Source organism: Panulirus ornatus, chromosome 49, assembly GCF_036320965.1.
Source record: "Panulirus ornatus isolate Po-2019 chromosome 49, ASM3632096v1, whole genome shotgun sequence".
Lineage (NCBI taxonomy): Eukaryota > Metazoa > Arthropoda > Malacostraca > Decapoda > Palinuridae > Panulirus > Panulirus ornatus.
In genome coordinates, this window is record NC_092272.1 from 1,672,716 (window position 1) to 1,692,715 (window position 20,000).

Below are 20,000 nucleotides of genomic sequence, written 5' to 3' on the forward strand. Positions count from 1 at the left end.
GTTGTGGGTGGAGGGTGGAGTGTGTAGCGGGTGGAGGGTGTAGAGGGTGGAGTGTGTAGTGGGTGGAGTGTGTATGGTGGAGGTTGGGTGTAGTGGGTGGAGGGTGGGTGTAGTGGGTGGAGGGTGTAGCGCCACACAAGGTAGGTGGTACGCGTGACTGGTCAACCGAACCAAGGGGTTTCCTGTCTCACTCCCCCACCAACACCAACACTGCCTCCAACACTCTCCCCTCTCCTCCTCCAACACTAACCCCTCCACCACCATCACACCCTCTCCAACACTCTCTCCACCATGAAACGAACTAAGGAGCCTCCTGTCTCACTCCCCCACCACCAACACTGCCTCCAACACTAACCCCTCCACCACCATCACACCCCCAACACTAACCCCTCCACCACCATCAACACCCCATCTCCAACACTCTCTCCACCATCAAGCGAACTCAGGGGGGGCTTCCTGGTTGGTGGGCCTCCCTCCCCACCACCACTCCACCACCATCTCCACCACAACCCCCTCCCCCACCCTCCGCCACTCCACCACCACGACCTCCATCACTCCACAACCACGACCTCCACCATCCCCACCACAACCCCCCCCCACCCTCCACCACCACGACCTCCACCATCTCCACCACAACCCCCTCCGCCCCTACCACCACTCCACCTCCACGACCTCCACCATGTCCACCACAACCCCCCTCCCCCTTCACCACAACCCCCTCCCCCCACCCTCCACCACAACCCCCTCCCCCCTTCCACCCCACCCTCCACCACAACCCCCTCCCCCCCTCCACCACAACCCCCCCTCCACCACCACAAGGGGTTACGATGTGTTATTGAATGTGTTAGTGTGGAAGATGTGATGCACGGCAAGGGTTTGGCGCTGATTGCTACCCACCCACCCACCCACCCTCCTGGTGGGTTGTGATCCACTGTGGTGGTGGGTTGTGATCTACAGTGGTGGTGGTCCATTGGTGGGTTGTGATCTACAGTGGTGGTGTAGTGGGTTGTGATCCACTGTGGTGGTGGTGGTGGGTTGTGATCTACAGTGGTGCTGGTTGGTTGTGATCCACAGTGGTGGTGGTGGGTTGTGATCCACTGTGGTGGTGGTGGTGGGTTGTGATCCACTGTGGTGGTGGTGGTTTGTGGTCTACTGTGGTGTAGTTGTGGGTTGTGATCCACAGTGGTGGTGCAGTGGTGGTTGGTTGTGATCCAGTGGTGCTGGTGTAGATACAGTGGTTGCAGTGGTGGTGGTAGGGGGGGTGGGTCACCACTGATAGGTGGGTATTCCCATGTACAGTGGTGGAGGGGGGGGGGCCAGCTTGCGTGACGGGAGGGGGGGAGGGGGGAGGGAGTGTGAGTGTAGCGTATCGCCCTCCCCTCCCCCCCTTTGGTGGCTGCCTCTGTTGACCGTAACACTGGAAAAGTGCGCACACAAACCCACCATCCTGTCGCACTGCGCACAAACCCACCATCCTGTCGCACTGCGCACAAACCCCCCATCCTGTCGCACTGCGCACAAACCCACCATCCTGTCGCACTGCGCACAAACCCACCATCCTGTCGCACTGCGCACAAACCCACCATCCTGTCGCACTGCGCACAAACCCACCATCCTGTCGCACTGCGCACAAACCCACCATCCTGTCGCACTGCGCACAAACCCACCATCCTGTCGCACTGCGCACAAACCCACCATCCTGTCGCACTGCGCACAAACCCACCATCCTGTCGCACTGCGCACAAACCCACCATCCTGTCGCCTGGATGTGAACTTGGTGGGGGAAAGAAGACGTACACATGTACGTATATATACAGTGGGGAGGGAGGGGGGAGTACGACAACACACACACACACACACACACACACACACGCATAACAACCCCCCCACCACCCCCCAACCTCCCCAACCCCCACCCTCATCTTCCGACCTCACATTCTCTCTCTCTCTCTCTCTCTCTCTCTCTCTCTCTCTCTCTCTCTCTCTCTCTCTCTCTCTCTCTCTCTCTCTCTCTCCCCCTAATACAAACACCCCTATGACCCCCCCAGTGTGGCACCACCACAACTCCCCCCCCCCCTCCTCCTCCTCTCCCCGGTTTGACCCCTTATAACCTCTAATGACTTCTCCCCCTCCCCTCCCCCTCCCCCTCCCCAACTCCCCACCACCGTCTGGGGAGGGGAGGAGGGGGAGGGGGAGGGGAGTGGCCCCTGGCTGTTAGAAAGTTGGTTCTCGAGCAATTGGCCCTCTTCTCCCCCCCCCCCTATACTACCCTCCCCTCCCTCCCCCTCTGCAACACACACACACACACACACACACACACACACACACACACACACACACACACACACAGACGCTCCTCCCCCCCAGCTAATACTGCCCCCCTCCCCCTCCCCCCAACTCCCCTCTCTCTGGGTCGTGAGTGGAAAGTCGATAGTTGAGGAGGGGGGGAGGGGGAGGGGGGGAGGTTATCTGTTGGAGCACTGGCACTCCCTTGGGGAGGGGGAGGTTCAATGTCTACTGGGGGAGATGAGAGGTTGAGGTGGGGGGGAGATGAGAGGTTGAGGTGGGGGGGAGATGAGAGGTTGAGGTGGGGGGGAGATGAGAGGTTGAGGTGGGGGGAGATGAGAGGTTGAGGTGGGGGGGAGATGAGAGGTTGAGGTGGGGGGGAGATGAGAGGTTGAGGTGGGGGGAGATGAGAGGTTGAGGTGGGGGGAGATGAGAGGTTGAGGTGGGGGGCAGATGAGAGGTTGAGGTGGGGGGAGATGAGAGGTTGAGGTGGGGGGGAGATGAGAGGTTGAGGTGGGGGGGAGATGAGAGGTTGAGGTGGGGGGAGATGAGAGGTTGAGGTGGGGGGAGATGAGAGGTTGAGGTGGGGGGAGATGAGAGGTTGAGGTGGGGGGGGAGATGAGAGGTTGAGGTGGGGGGAGATGAGAGGTTGAGGTGGGGGGGAGATGAGAGGTTGAGGTGGGGGGGAGATGAGAGGTTGAGGTGGGGGATATGGTGTTTGGGGGGGGAAGGTTGTAGAGGGGGGATGGTATTTGGGGTGATGGTTGTGATTGTATGGGGGGAGTTATAGAGTCGAGCCTCGCGTCACAACGCCGTCACATTGCCTTATTACAGCTTCGTCACAACAACCCCGTCACATTGCCTTGTTACAGCTTCGTCACAACGCCGTCACATTGCCTTGTTACAGCTTCGTCACAACCCCGTCACATTGCCTTGTTACAGCTTCGTCACAACGCCGTCACATTGCCTTGTTACAGCTTCGTCACAACCCCGTCACATTGCCTTGTTACAGCTTCGTCACAACGCCGTCACATTGCCTTGTTACAGCTTCGTCACAACCCCGTCACATTGCCTTGTTACAGCTTCGTCACAACCCCGTCACATTGCCTTGTTAGAGCTTCGTCACAACCCCGTCACATTGCCTTTTGACAAGTCCATCACCCTTGCGTCACACACACACACACATTCATGTCACAGCTCCGTCACATTGCCCCTTGTTATAGCTCCGTCACACCTGCGTCACAATCCCGTCACAGCTGAATAAGTTTAAATTCCATCAGTGAAATTCCTTCGCTCGCCAACGTGTTTGACCATCGTAACACGATTGAACTTTGAACTTTATAAAGGTTCTAAACGTACCTCCTTGGACTCTGAACTTTATAAGGGTTCTAAGATGACCTTACGTAGACTTTGAACCTTATAAAGGTTCTATACAGACTGAGGTAGACATTGAACCTTTGTTAAGCCTCTATATAGATCTACGTAGACTTTGAACCTTATAAAGGTTCTATATAGAGATACGTAGACTTTGAACCTTATAAAGGTTCTATATAGAGATACGTAAACTTTAAACCTAAAAGGTTCTATACAGACCTAGATAGACTTTGAACCTTACAAAGGTAGACAGGTCTCCGTAGACTTTGAACCTCATCAGGGTCTTAAGGTTTAATCCTGTATATCTAAAAGGGTTCAAGTTCAATAGATAGAACCCGCTCTGGAAAGCTCTATGTAGAACTTAGTGTTCACTTGAGTATTTGAACCCTTAGCTATAGATACTTGAACCCCCCTTTAACTTCCATCTACTTATTTTAGGTTCATTTAAGTTCTGTAACTGTATATGGTATACAGGGCTTATGGTATACAGGGCGCCATAGGTAGAAGAGAACCTTTGAAAAACCTTAAGTTCACATGGAAACCCCATTGTATATTTTGAACCTTTTTGGGAGGCATAGAACCTAAGATGAATTTTGATCTTTTAGGTGTGAACTTGAACATGGGACTTAATGTGAACCTTAGAACTTTGAGTGAAACTTGAGCCTTATGCGAGTTCTGGAACCTTGAGTTAAAACTAAACGTATTTTGAACCTTTGGAATTGTGTACAAACCGTGGAACCCTGTTTGAACCTTATAGCCTGAATTGAGCCTTAAAGTTCCATGGAAATTGTGGAACCTTGAGTGAACCCTGGAACTTTAAATGAATCTTAGATATCTTTATGAACCTTGAAACTTTTAGAATGAGCCTTAGAACCTCAGTGTAGAAGATTAAACCTAACCTAACCCCTGCAGTCTTATGTGAACTTCAGAACCCCCACGTGAATCTTAGAACCACTAAGTTGAACATTTCTGAACTCATGTTTCCACTTGAACCTTAGAACTCCAAATTAAACCCTTAAAGTCTGACGTAAACCTTAGAACCTCAGACAAACCTTTGAACTACAAAACTGTTGAACCTCGGCTGAACCCCAGAAGTATATAGAAAAAATAGAACCTTAGAATATCATCAGAACCTCACATGGAGTTCAGAACACTTAAGAACCTTTGTGAGATTATGAACACCGGGTTCAACTCAAATTGTTGGGTAGATCAGTGGAAGAGAAAGTGAACCTAGCACACACACACACACACACACACACACACACACACACACACACACACACACACACACACACACACACACACACACACACCCTCCCCTTCTACCCTCCCCCCCTCCCCCCCTTGTCCCTTGGGGGGTTCAATCTCAGAATTGAAGGTTATAGCAGAGTTCTGTTTTTCTGGGGGCGTTTATTTAGAACGCGGGTTCTCCCACGGTTCAAAAGGTTCAATTCAGTTTTTCTAGATGGTTCGAAAATAGTAAGAAATGGTCTTGTATTTGGACCATAAGGTCCTCCAGAGGTTCAAAAGGGTTCAGACCGAAGGTTCGAGGTTCTGATTTGCGGGAGCTATATTGATTTTGAACGCACAGGGGTTCTTAAAGTGAGGTTGGAGAGTTCTATTGATTGTAGAATTTCGTACCCATGGTTCTACGATAGATAGAAATATAGAGTGATAGATAGATAGACAGGGTAGATATTAGAGGATTATAGGTAAATGGGTATATAGGGTAGGTAGAGAATTATAGATATAGATAGGTAGACAGGGTAGATAGTGAATTATAGATAGATCGGTAGACAGGGTAGATATTAGTATTATAGATAGATAGGTAAACAGGGTAGATAGTAGAGTATTATGGGTAAATAGGTAGATTGGGTAGATATTAGAGTATTAAAGTTGAATAAGTAGACAGGGTAGATAGTAGTGTCATAGGTAAATAGGTAGATTGGGTAGATATTAGAGTATTAAAGTTGAATAAGTAGACAGGGTAGATAGTAGAGTATTATACTTAGATAAGTGGACAGGGTAGATATTAAAGAATTATATTAGGTAACTAATATTTTCTTCTTTCATTTTCCCGCTTCATTCATATTTCATTCATTGCATTCACTTCTTTCCCATCCCCCACCCACTATCTGTTATCATCCCCCCCCCCCCATCCTGCCCCTCCCTTTCTTATCTTCTTATCAGTATTTTTCTTATCTATCTCCTGTGTCAACCCGCATTCCCATTTTCATTGCTCTGGCCATTATTCACACCCCCCCCCCTTTACTTCCTCCTCTCCCTTCCCTTCCATCTCCCTTCCCTATCCCTTCACTCTCCCTTCCCTCCTCTCCCTTCTCCCCTCTCCCTTCCCCCCTCTTCCTTTCCTCCTCTCCCTTCCTTCCCCCTCTTCCTTCCCTCTTCTCCCTTCCCTCCCCTCCCTTCCCTCCCCTCCCTTCCATCCTCTCCCTTCACTATCCCTTCACTCTCCCTTCCCCCACTCCCTTCCCCCACTCCCTTCCCTTCACTCTCCCCCCCCTCATCTCCCTTCCCTTCCCTCTCTCCCTTCCCGTCGTCTGTAATGACGTGTGACGTCACGAGTCATTCCCCCCTCCCCCCGTTTTCTCTCATTATCTCTCACTTCCCCCTACCATTTACCACTTCCTCTGTCATCAGTGTAATCTCTCTTATCTATAATGGTCGCCCCCTTTCTCTTCCTGTATGTGTAATTAATGTCATTCTTGTTTTCTTGTTCAATTATCATTATTATTTATCATTATCATTTATCTTCTTTTTTTATTTTAATGATTTTTATAATTATTCGTTCGTTTTTTGTCGCCTCGTTTCGTTTTCTATATATTCTCGTGTTTCGTATCGAGATTTTTTTGTATTTTCGTTTATTCTCATTTATCGTGTCGTCATTTATCGTATCGACTTTATTTATTCTCGTTTATCATATCGACTTCATTTAATCTTCTCATTTATCGTATCAAACTTCATTTATTATTCTCATTTATAGTATCAAACTTCATTTATCATTTTCATTTATCGTATCAAACTTCATTTATTCTTCTCATTTATCGTATCAAACTTCATTTAATCTTCTCATTTATCGTATCAAACTTCATTATATTCTCCTCATTTATCGTATCAAACTTCATTTATTATTCTCATTTATAGTATCAAACTTCATTTATTCTTCTCATTTATTGTATCAAACTTCATTTATTCTTCTCATTTATCGTATCAAACTTCCTTATATTTATTTTCATTTATCTTTATTTTCCTCTTTACTTTATATTTATTTGTGAGTTTTTTTACACTAACTATAATGTTTTATTTATGGGCGCTTAAAGTCATTTTGGTCTATAGCAGTTTCCCCCCGTCCCCGTCTCCCGTTTTCTGTCGCCAATTACTCCCCTGGGTCAAATCCGGGGTCGGGGTCAGAGCTTTCTAATGGGGCTAGTCCATTAATGGGCAAGTAGGGAAGGGGTATGTGGGTAAATAGGGAAGAGGAGGGAGTTAGGGGAATGGGAAAGAGGTGGTATGGAAATAGGGTGAAATGAGGATGGGAAATGAGGAAATAGGGGAGGGATGTGGTACGGGGAATAGGGGAAATTGAGAAAGTAGAGAAATAGGGATGAGAAATGGGGAAAAGAAAGAAGGTAGTGGTGAGTAAGTAGAGATAAATAGGGAAGATGTAGATGGTGAATAAATAGGGAGAAAGAGGGGTGGCAAATGGTAAATAAATAGGGAGAAATAGGGATGGCAAATTGTGAAATAGGGTACGTAGTGTGAAAATAGGGAAAGGGAGAATAAGGAGAGAGAGAGGGAGATAGTGGATAAATAGGGAGAAAGGGATGGCAAATGGTTGAAATAGGGTACGTAGTGTGAAAATAGGGAGAGAGAGAGAGAGAGAGAGAGAGAGAGAGAGAGAGAGAGAGGATAAATAGGGAGAAATAGGGATGGCAAGTGGTTGAAATAGGGTACGTAATGTGAAAATAGGGAGAGGGGGAGACGGTGGGTAAATAGGGAAGAAGAGGGGGTGGCAAATGGTTGAAATAGGGTACGTAGTGTGAAAATAGAGAGAGAGAGAGAGAGAGAGAGAGAGAGAGAGAGAGAGAGAGAGAGAGAGAGAGAGAGAGAGAGAGAGAGAGATAGTGGATAAATAGGGAGAAATAGGGATGGCAAATGGTTGAAATAGGGTACGTAGTGTGAAAATAGGGAAAGGGAGAATAAGAAAGGGGGAGGTAACAAATAGGTAGGAGAGAGAGAGAGAGAGAGAGAGAGAGAGAGAGAGAGAGAGAGAGAGAGAGAGGCGGGGCGTTCACTTCCAACCTACCCCCCCCCCACTCCCCCCAGGAATGAGGGCGTTCACCCCTGTGTTTCAGAGGGGCGTTCACTTTCCAGCGGATGAAAGAGGCCGTTCGCACCGGGCCCGCGTTCACTTTCCACAGTTGAACGCAGGCGTTCAACTGTGCCATTGAGGAAATGCGAAATGGAGGGGTTCTGGGGTTCGAACCCCGTGGCAGGGTTCATTTTCATGGTAGCACAGAACATGACAAGAGAACAAGGCTCATGTTCAGTAGGGAGGCAGAGAACATGACAAGAGAACAAAGTTCATGTTCAGTAGGGAAGCAGTGAACATGACAAGAGAACAAGGCTCATGTTCAGTAGGGAAGCAGAGAACATGACAAGAGAACAAGGCTCATGTTCAGTAGGGAAGCAGAGAACATGACAAGAGAACAAGGCTCATGTTCAGTAGGGAAGCAGTGAACATGACAAGAGAACAAGGCTCATGTTCAGTAGGGAAGCAGAGAACATGACAAGAGAACAAGGCTCATGTTCAGTAGGGAAGCAGAGAACATGACAAGAGAACAAAGTTCATGTTCAGTAGGGAAGCAGAGAACATGACAAGAGAACAAGGCTCATGTTCAGTAGGAAAGCAGAGAACATGACAAGAGAACAAGGCTCATGTTCAGTAGGGAAGCAGAGAACATGACAAGAGAACAAAGTTCATGTTCAGTAGGGAAGCAGTGAACATGACAAGAGAACAAGGCTCATGTTCAGTAGGGAAGCAGAGAACATGACAAGAGAACAAGGCTCATGTTCAGTAGGGAAGCAGAGAACATGAGAAAGAACACATTATTCTTCACTTTCTCGCTCACTGTTCACTCCAAGTCTCAGAAGTGATTGTGAAGAACATGACTGTCCTTCAGCCGGTCACATACACGCTCACCTTCACTCACATTCACTGCTCGCATTCTCATGTTCACCTCAAATACTTACATTTTCACTCAAGATCATTTTCAGTTTTCTTTCCCCTAACATTGTTTCAATCTATCTATCTATCTATCTGTCTATCTATCTATCTGTTTGTCTATCTATCGATCTGTATATTTATCTATCTGTCTACCTATATATCCATCTATCTGTTTATCTGTCTGTCTATCTGTCTGTTTATCTATCTATCTGTTTATCTATTTATCTATCTGCTTATATATCCATCTATCTGTTTATCTGTCTGTCTATCTGTCTGTTTATCTATCTATCTGTTTATCTATTTATCTATCTGCTTATATATCCATCTATCTGTTTATCTGTCTGTCTATCTGTTTATCTATCTATCTGTTTATCTATTTATCTATCTGCTTATATATCCATCTATCTGTTTGTCTGTCTATCTGTCTGTTTATCTATCTATCTGTTTATCTATTTATCTATCTGCCTATATATCCATCTATCTGTTTGTCTGTCTATCTGTCTCTCTCTCTCTCTCTCTCTCTCTCTCTCTCTCTCTCTCTCTCTCTCTATATATATATATATATATATATATATATATATATATATATATGTGTGTGTGTACTTTTTCCCTGTTGCGTCCTCTGTTTCCTGTTGCTGTTTCAACGGGCGCATGAGGAAGGGGGGAGGGGAGGGGGGGGAGTGTATACCGTTAGCTTTGCTTGCGTTAGTCGACGTAGAGCGTCGCAACGCTGTGCGTTCGAACCCAGGTTGGGGGGGGAGGAGTTCTCTCTCTCTCTCTCTCTCTCTCTCTCTCTCTCTCTCTCACCCCTTCCCTTCCCTCCCCTTCCCTCCTGGTGGTTCATTCCACTAGTTTCTTGGTTAGACCCGGAGTTATCATTCCAAATCTATATATAACCTGACGTCATTATATATCTCTATATTTGTATATATGTATATAGTCACCCGTTGGATGTTATAGGATCTTCCCTCGGGTGTTCTAGACGGTTCTTATAGGTCATATAGGCTATATTGTCCTTGTATAGGGGTCGCCCAAGACCACGGCTCATAGTGACCCCGTATACGTCATCACTCGAGTTGCCAGGCACGCCCAGAATTCCTTTCCATATATCTTTTCTTTTTTTTTCCTACTATTCCATTAGTAATGACAGGCTGGCTTTATGACCCGTCATGAGCGGGTAGTTAAGGGTATGTCATGAGGTGACAAGCGTGGTGTCATGGAGTGTCATGCAGTTGCCATGAAGAGAAATATGTGGAATATTTCCCGAATGTTATTACTATATGGCAACTGTGTGTATCGTGTCATAAGCCAGGCGTCTCGGCTTACATGCTCCTTACATTACGGCTCTTCGTCCACGTTTTTTTAACGAGATTTTCGGCCGTGAGGGATCACCAAACATATGGTTGTATTCTCCCATATTTTCTTCGTTCCATTTCTCATGGGAATTTTGGCGGGAGATTCATGGCGTCTGGTGTGGACGAATATCGAAAATATTTGAATATTAAGATATTCTTAATTCTAGATATTGTAAGTAAGGGAGAATATTACTGTAAAGTAACTTTAAAGTTAATGAAGATTATATTCACTTTCCCTTTTCTAATAGATATTACTGTGGTTGTGGTAGATGAGTATGGATATGGGTTTAGGGTAATGGTACGAAATAAGGGAAGCCCTTAGTCCTGGCCCTGAGCCTTTTAAGGGCAGCCCTTTGTCTGGCCCTTGATAAAGTACATGTGGCACTGACCCCTTAATTAAGGGCTTCCCTTGTCTGGCCCTTTATAAAGGACAGGTGTCACTGACCCCTTAATTAAGGGCAGCCCTTGTCTGGCCCTTTATAAAGGACATGTGGCACTGACCCCTTAATTAAGGGTAGCCCTTGTCTGGCCCTTATTAAAGGACATGTGGCACTGACCCCTTAATTAAGGGCATCCCTTGTCTGGCCCTTGATAAAGGACATGTGGCACTGACCCCTTAATTAAGGGCATCCCTTGTCTGGCCCTTTATAAAGGACAGGTGGCACTGACCCCTTAATTAAGGGCATCCTTTGTCTGGCCCTTCATAAAGGACAGGTGGCACTGACCCCTTAATTAAGGGCAGTCACCTTAGTGAAGGGACGGGTGGCCCAAATCCTTTAAGGGCAGCCCTTAGACCGGCCCCTTGCCATAGCCCCCACCCCCACCCGACCCCCCCTTTTTACCAGTATTCCCCCTAATCAATAAACCCATTTCTCCCCCCCTTAAACCCCAACCAGGGGGTTTAAGAGAGAGAGAGAGAGAGAGAGAGAGAGAGAGAGAGAGAGAGAGAGAGAGCATGAAGGAAGGGCAGAAATGAAGGAAGAGAAAGGCAGTGTAGGAAGGAAGTGACCTCCACCCCTCCCCCCCCCCCCTGTGTACTGGAAGGGTCAACACCCCCTCCCCCCCACCCCCACCCTTGAGGTCACCTCCCCCCCAATCATGCAGACGAAGGTCAAAGACCAGGTCATCATACCCAGGGGTCGTACATAATGGTCGTACCGTCGTACACAATCGTCGTACCGTCGTACATAATGGTCGTACCGTCGTACATAATGGTCGTACCGTCGTACATAATGGTCGTACCGTCGAACATAATGGTCGTACCGTCGTACATAATGGTAGTACCGTCGTACACAAAGGTCGTACCGTCGTACATAAACCCCAGCCAAGAATCGGCTGTAGATGGGGTTGTAGGTGGGGTTGTAGATAGGTGGGGTTTGGGTAGGTGGGGCTGTAGGTGGGGGTTGGGTAGGTGGGGTTGTAGGTAGGTGGGGTTGTTGGTAGGTGGGGCTGTAGATAGGTGGGGGTTGGGTAGGTGAGGTTGGGTAGGTGGGGCTGTAGGTGGGGATGTAGGTGGGGTTTGGGTAGGTAGGTGGGGTTGTAGATAGGTAGGGCTTTAGGTAGGTGGGGTTTAGGTAGGTGGGGGTTGGATAGGTGGGGCTTCAGGTAGGTGGGGCTATAGATAGGTGGGGGTTTAGGTAGGTGGAGGTAGGTGGGGTAGGTAGGTGGGGCTGTAGGCGAGGTTGGGTAGGTGAAGTTGGGCAGGTGAGGTTCAGTAGGTGGGCAGGTGAGGTTCGGTAGGTGGGCAGGTGAGGTTCAGTAGGTGGGCAGGTGAGGTTCGGTAGGTGGGCGAGGTGTGGGATCTGTATACCGCAGTGGTTAACCCACACTGGGATCTCTTTGCACATGGGGAGCGGGCTCCCAGGATCCTCGAGTGTCTCTCTCTCTCTCTCTGTGGCCGCAGCCCACACCGCAAAACTCCCACTGCCGCACCCTTGGCGGAAAGAAGGGGGGTTAGGGTGCGGCACTGGCCCCCCCTGCCCCCCCCTCCTCCCTCATTGGGATCTGTCGCACCCACGTCCCTCCCCGTATACCACACCGTGGACGCCAGGCGCTTTGGATCACAGGCCCAGTCGACGACGCCTCCTCCGCGAAATGGAAAGGGATGCCGATGGGTCAGGGTTCGATGCCCGTGTGAGTCCCGCTTAGAACGTCGTTTGGAGGTTCATTATGAAGGAAGGGGAGGCTTGTGGTGTGAGCCTTTGACACGGTGTTGGGAGCTGACACCAAGGTGGGTTTTTCCCCTCCCCTGAACCACCACATGACTGTGGCAATTAGAACAAATGCAGGAGGTAGCAGCCAAGCTCATTCTCGGGTGGGAGGGGAGTCCACCTTTTTAAACATGCTCCATACATTACGTCCCTCCCGGCTCATCTCCCCAAGCCATTACCCCAGCCACCATTCTCGCCACCGTCAACTCATGCCACCAGAGAGATCCCTCGTCCCCAAGTGGCAGTTCGGTGCCATGATTCCAATTAGAGTTGATCTCATTATCGATATTTCCATTTGTATCGACATTTCCATTTGTATCGACATTTCCATTTGTATCGACATTTCCATTTGTATCGATATTTCCATTTGTATCGACATTTCCATTTGTATCGACATTTCCATTTGTATCGACATTTCCATTTGTATCGACATTTCCATTTGTATCGACATTTCCATTTGTATCGACATTTCCATTTGTATCGACATTTCCATTTGTATCGACATTTCCATTTGTATCGACATTTCCATTTGTATCGACATTTCCATTTGTATCGACATTTCCATTTGTGCAAAGACTGACTGATTGTTCAAAAGCCATCTTATTTACTTTCCTGGTCATCATATCTTTTGATTCCATTTATTACCAGTGTCTGTCTGTCGTTAGATCAATAAATGAGTTATGTCCCTTCACACACACACACACACACACACACACACACACACAGACACACACACACACACACACACACACCAGGATTTCCCAAGATTAACCGACATTCGACACCTGCACTAAGGCACCACAAGCAGACCCGTTGGTCTAACACGCTGCTCTTTTTCCCTTGCAGGTACGACCGAGGGTGTAGTGTGTGGTGACCTGTCCTCACACTACCAGTTGTGGTAGAAGGGGGGTAGAGGCGATCTCACCCATCGCCCACAAGTCCCATGTGTGAGTTACAATCAACAGTCCTCAGTTATTTTCTTTGGCTTTCACTTTTCTTTTTTATGTATATCAATTTGCCCATGTGTGAGATACAATCAACAGTCCTCAGTTATTTTCTTTGGCTTTCCCCTTTTTTTATGTATATCAATTTGCCCACAAGTCCCATGTGTGAGTTACAATCAACAGTCCTCAGTTATTTTCTTTGGGTTTCATTTTTCTTTATTTTATGTATATCAGTTTGCCCACAAGTCCAGTGTGTCATACAATCAACAGTCCTCAGTTATTTTCTTTGGGTTTCACTTTTCTTTTTATTATGTATATCAATTTGCCCACAAGTCCCATGTGTGAGTTACACTCAACAGTCCTCAGTTATTTTCTTTGGCTTTCCCCCCTTTTTTATGTGTATGAATTTGCCCATGTGTGAGTTACAATCAACAGTCCTCAGTTATTTTCTTTGGCTTTCATTTTGATTTTTTATTATATCAATTTCATTTCGGTTTTATGGAATGTATCCTGTGTTGACCAAGGCTAGGGTGTGTATGTGGGTGTATGTGGGTGTGTGGGACGAGGAGGAGAAGGGGTGTGTGGGGGGAGGAGGTGTGGTTTAAGGGGGTGGGGGGTCGTGTCTCTGTAATACCTCACTTGTGGTCTGAGTTTATGAGTTTCTCACGGTGTTCTGATATTCGATCGTCCTTCTCTTATGATTCTGAGTTGATTTCTACCTTCTCTTGTCATCATATACCCCCCTCCTCCCCCTCTCTTCCCCCCCTTCAACCCGATTTCCCTCTGGGGGGGGCTTTTAAGAGGGGGAGGGGGCATCGTGTGTGGTAATTACCTTCGCTTAACGACCCCCAAGGCTAATGAGGTACTCGAATGTCATTACACTGAAGTAGTTGAGTGATGTTGGTGGATGGGGTACGTGGTTAAGTGTAGGTGTAGGTGGTGGGGGGTGATGGTGTTGGTGGAGGGGGTATGTGGTTAAGTGAGGTGTAGGTGGTGGGTGATGATGGTGTTGGTGGATGGGGTATGTGGTTAAGTGAGGTGTAGGTGGTGGGGGTGATGGTGTAGGTGGAGGGGGGTACATGGTTAAGTGTAGGTGTAGGTGGTGGGGGGTGATGGTGTTGGTGGAGGGGGTATGTGGTTAAGTGAGGTGTAGGTGGTGGGTGATGATGGTGTTGGTGGATGGGGTATGTGGTTAAGTGAGGTGTAGGTGGTGGGGGTGATGGTGTAGGTGGAGGGGGGTACATGGTTAAGTGTAGGTGTAGGTGGTGGGGGGTGATGGTGTTGGTGGAGGGGGTATGTGGGTAAGTGTAGGTGTAGGTGGTGGGGGTGATGGTGTAGGTGGATGGGGTATGTGGTTAAGTGTAGGTGTAGGTGGTGGGGGGTGATGGTGTAGGTGGAGGGGGGTACGTGGTTAAGTGTAGGTGTAGGTGGTGGGGGGTGATGGTGTTGGTGGAGGGGGTATGTGGGTAAGTGTAGGTGTAGGTGGTGGGGGGTGATGGTGTAGGTGGATGGGGGTATGTGGGTAAGTGTAGGTGTAGGTGGTGGGGGGTGATGGTGTAGGTGGATGGGGTATGTGGGTAAGTGTAGGTGTAGGTGGTGGGGGGTGATGTGTAGGTGGATGGGGGTATGTGGGTAAGTGTAGGTGTAGGTGGTGGGGGGTGATGGTGTAGGTGGATGGGGTATGTGGGTAAGTGTAGGTGTAGGTGGTGGGGGGTGATGGTGTAGGTGGATGGGGTATGTGGTTAAGTGTAGGTGTAGGTGGTGGGGGGTGGTGGTGTTGGTGGATGGGGTATGTGGTTAAGTGAGGTGTAGGTGGTGGGGGTGATGGTGTAGGTGGAGGGGGTATGTGGTTAAGTGAGGTGTAGGTGGTGGGTGATGATGGTGTAGGTGGAGGGGGTATGTGGTTAAGTGGGGTGTAGGTGGTGGGGGTGATGGTGTTGGTGGATGGGGTATGTGGTTAAGTGAGGTGTAGGTGGTGGGGGGTGATGGTGTAGGTGGAGGGGGTACGTGGTTAAGTGAGGGTGTAGGTGGTGGGTGATGATGGTGTAGGTGGAGGGGGTATGTGGTTAAGTGGGGTGTAGGTGGTGGGGGTGATGGTGTTGGTGGATGGGGTATGTGGTTAAGTGAGGTGTAGGTGGTGGGGGTTGATGGTGTAGGTGGAGGGGGTACGTGGTTAAGTGGGGTGTAGGTGGTGGGGGGTGATGGTGTAGGTGGAGGGGGTATGTGGTTAAGTGAGGTGTAGGTGGTGGGTGATGATGGTGTTGATGGATGGGGTATGTGGTTAAGTGAGGTGTAGGTGGTGGGGGGTGATGGTGTAGGTGGAGGGGGTACGTGGTTAAGTGGGGTGTAGGTGGTGGGGGTGATGGTGTAGGTGGAGGGGGTATGTGGTTAAGTGAGGTGTAGATGTAGGTGGTGGCGGGGGTGATGATGTAGGTGTAGGTGGTGGGGGGTGATGGTGTTGGTGGAGGGGGTATGTGGTTAAGTGTAGGTGTAGGTGGTGGGGGGTGATGGTGTTGGTGGAGGGGGTATGTGGTTAAGTGAGGTGTAGGTGGTGGGTGATGATGGTGTAGGTGGAGGGGGTATGTGGTTAAGTGGGGTGTAGGTGGTGGGTGGTGATGGTGTTGGTGGAGGGGGTATGTGGTTAAGTGGGGTGTAGGTGGTGATGGTGTTGGTGGAGGGGGTATGTGGATAAGTGTAGGTGTAGGTGGTGGAGGGTGATGGTGTAGGTGGAGGGGTTATGTGGTTAAGTGGTGTGTAGATGTAGGTGGTGGCGGGGGTGATGGTGTAGGTGGAGGGGGTATGTGGTTAGTGAGGGTGTAGGTGGTGGGTGATGATGGTGTAGGTGGAGGGGGTATGTGGTTAAGTGGGGTGTAGGTGGTGATGGTGTTGGTGGAGGGGGTATGTGGTTAAGTGTAGGTGTAGGTGGTGGGGGTGATGGTGTAGGTGGAGGGGTTATGTGGTTAAGTGGTGTGTAGATGTAGGTGGTGGCGGGGGTGATGGGGTTGGTGGAGGGGGTACGTGGTTAAGTGGGGTGTAGGTGTAGGTGGGGAGGGGGGGCTCGTATAGGACTTTCAGTGGGTACAGTCCATCGATGTAGGTGGGTGATAGGTGGGTGTAAGTGGCTAAGTGGGTAGTTTTATCGTCAGTGATGAAGAAGTGGTATGAAGCTTACAGTAGTGAAATAAGACAGAGGAAAGGGAACTTAGTATATATATATATATATATATATATATATATATATATATATATATATATATATATATTCCCATGAGTCCATGGGGAAATGAAACACGATAAGTTCCAATTGACTCCAAGAATCTTTTAGTTCTCCCTTTTAATAATAATTTCACTTTACTTCCCATGTTACTTAAATCCTATAATGTAAATGTTGCCTTCAGCAACAATAATACTACAAAGAATATCTTAATTAGGAATTTACCATAAAAATTCTCTTGGATGCATCTATAAAGTGCCATGTACAAATTGTGTAATGAGTTTCACGTCGGTCAGACTGGTAAGGATCTTTCTGTTAGACTTAAGCAACATAAATATAATATAAGAACGGGACAAGAATCAAATGCCTTGTTTAATCACTTTAAAAACTTTTAATCACTTTAAAAACTATGATCATTGTATTGACTGGAGTAATGCCATCTCAGTTATTAACTCTAAACTCTGTTACTAAGAGAAATATCATTGAATCTTCTAATTATTAAATACACAAAGAATTATAATCTTAATATTAGTGATGGTCTATACATATTAGATAACTTTATTGTTCATAAAATTTGTAAAATAAGTTTATAAACGCTCGTTTGTGTGTTTTGGACAATCACATGTTGACCAAATGGCGTCCTAGCTACGTCTCTTCGTTGTATATCAACTGACTGTTATATTTCTCTCTTGTGTCTCCCCTGATGATGATGTGATTATGACACGAAAGTGCACTTGGCAACTTATAATGCTTCATTTCCCTGTTGTTTACCAAATGGCGTCGTAGCTTCGTCTCTTCGTTGTATATCAACTGACTGTTATATTTCTCTCTTGTGTCTCCCCTGATGATGATGTGATTATGACACGAAAGTGCGCTTGGGAGGGGGAGAGTATATGTTCAGAATAGATGACGAAAATCGCGAAATAGAACTGGATCTATTGGGAGGAGAACTGAATGACCCCCTTTCCCCTCCCCCCCTTTTTTTTCTATTAAAGGCCTTAGAATATATTATTAATGGCTCAGTTGGCCATTTGAGAGAAGGGGGGGTTGAGTTGTATGGGGGGAGGAGAGGTGGGGGGAGGGCTTTTGACCGTTTATATACGGGGGTGGAAAACAACGTCAAATTCCGTTACAGTTTAAGGGGGGGTTGGGGGGTGGTTTAAGGAGGGGTGAGGGTGGGGGGGGTTTTGGAATTTAGGTGGTTTAAGGGGGTGTGGGGGTGGGTGGGGGGGGGAGGGGGGGTGTTGTTTACCACGTGGCTGGTGGCTGTTTAACTAACCTGTTGGGCGATGCAAAAGGCATCTAAGGCCATTTTCTTCCTACCTACTGTTGGCCGCATTGTGATACGTACGGCCATTTTAAAAGGCTGGCTGCCCCCCTCCTCAATGGCCATTTAGCGTCCAACGGCTGTGTGTGTGTGTGTGTGTGTGTGTGTGTGTGTAGTTCTGGCGTTACCTTGTAGCCTAGGGAAGGGGGAAGGGGGAAGGGGGTGGTGCTGGGGAGGGGGGGTTTAAGAGGGGGAGGGGTTGAGGAGGGGGAAGGTGTGGGGGTTGAGGAGGGGGGGGTTGTGGGAAGGCGAAGGTAAAGCAACGGTTCTTTATATCGCTCTGTGCACACGCGCGGGAGAGCTCTGCTATATCTATATCTCTATATCTATATGTATGTATCTGTATATCTCTGTCTATTATCTCTATCTCTATCTCTCTTCCTGCTATCTCTAAGTGTGAGAGGGAGAGATAACACGGCGATGGTCGTAAGGAGGCTGGGAGAGCGAGTGAGGGAGAGGAGGGAGAGGGAGAGGTGGTCGTTGTAGCGGGGGTCAGGAGGGAGGGTGGTGGAAGGGAGGAGGAAGGAGGAGGAGGAGGAGGAGGAGGAGGGAGGGAGGAGGAGGGAGGAGGAAGGAGGGAGGAGGTGGTGGAGGAAGGAGGGAGGAGGCGGAGGGAGGAGGAGGAGGAAGGGAGGAGGAGGGAGGAGGAAGGAGGGAGGAGGTGGTGGAGGAAGGAGGGAGGGAGGGAGGAGGGAGGAGGAGGAGGAGGAGAGAGGGAGGAAGGGGGACCCACCCATGGGGGGACCCCTCCCTCCCTCCCTCCCTCCCCCCTGACGCCGGGAAAGCCAAGAGAGCGTAGGCTGTTGGGGGTACAGCTGCCACCCTTCGCCATCGCACTTATCTATTCTCTATTATTTACCCATAAATAACCCATCATTATCAATCAAATTACCTCATAGGTTATAGCGTGTCAATAGAGGAGTATAGCCATAGAGATAAAAGGGTAATTTAGAGTTAGGGGAAAGTACAGATTAAGAAACGAGTTTAGAAAGAGTTGCCAGTCGACATTGGTTGGGTGGGTGCGCGCGCGCGCGCACCCACCCGCATACTTCCGCTGTGACAGTGATGACGGAACGCGTTTGTTTGTTTGTTTGTTGCATCGTGCTGTTCCTCTATCGCAACCGGTTTCGGTTTCTTTCCCTCCCCCCCTGCTGTGCGCTGACGTCACGCCACAGAACGACCCGGGTCGTTACGGAACTACTACCGCGCGCCCCTCCGCCGTGAGGTGGGGGGGGAACTAGGCTACAGGCCATTAAACATGGCCGTCAATGAGCCTGTCGAAGACTCCTCCCTCCTTCGCCTTTCCTCCCCCACGCGTGATGAATGGACTCGGCCATTATAGGCCCCACCTCCCTCCTCTTTCCCGCCCTCCCCTTTCACCCCCCGAGCGATATTATTGGAACCCACTTATATTTTTTAGACTTTCGATATATCGTCAAATTCTTCTAAAAATTTAGAAATACCAATTTTCTCAACTAGATTAGAGATATTCCTATGTAGTTTTATTTATTGATAATTATATAAATAAATTTCTAACATTTTAAGGTATAGGATATAGATTTAGGAGGAAATAAATGAGTTATTTTAGTTAATAAAGGAACTGGGAGCTGGCTTATATTTTCTAGACTTTCGATATATCATCAAATTCTTCTAAAAATATAGAAATATTAATTTTCTCAACTAAATTAAAGATATTCCTGTGTAGTTATATTTATTGATATTCATATAAATGAAATTCTAACATTTTAAGGTATAGGAAATGGATTTAAGGAGGAAATAAATGAGTTACTTTTAGTTGATAAAGAAACTGTAATTTATCATTTATTTTGCCTCGTTAATGAGGGCGTACCGAAAGGAAATGGTCGTTTAGTGTCTTAGAACGAATTAGGTCGTTTAAGATGGCAGTTCGCTCCCGTTTTCTGTGATTTTCATGATTTATACACTGGCCAGCTGATGATTTTTATATCTATATAAACAACCCATCTAAATCTAAGTCAACCTCACCTAACTTACTTTTAGCAAATTTCAAAGACTGATCCTTAGAC

The 20,000-nt window shown here is 47.9% G+C and overlaps 1 protein-coding gene across 3 annotated transcripts in view; it reads left to right on the plus strand.

The window, feature by feature from the left end:
- Window positions 1–20,000, plus strand: part of LOC139764301 (uncharacterized) — a 256,009-nt gene that overhangs the window by 39,960 nt on the left and 196,049 nt on the right. Inside the window, exon 1 of one of the 3 annotated variants that reach the window (XM_071690786.1) lies at window positions 13,317–13,417. The exons of the other annotated variants lie outside the window; for them this stretch is intronic. The gene's annotated coding sequence lies outside the window, so the exon portion shown is untranslated. Of the gene's footprint in view, window positions 1–13,316; window positions 13,418–20,000 lie in introns of those variants that run through there. 3 annotated transcript variants of the gene reach the window in all.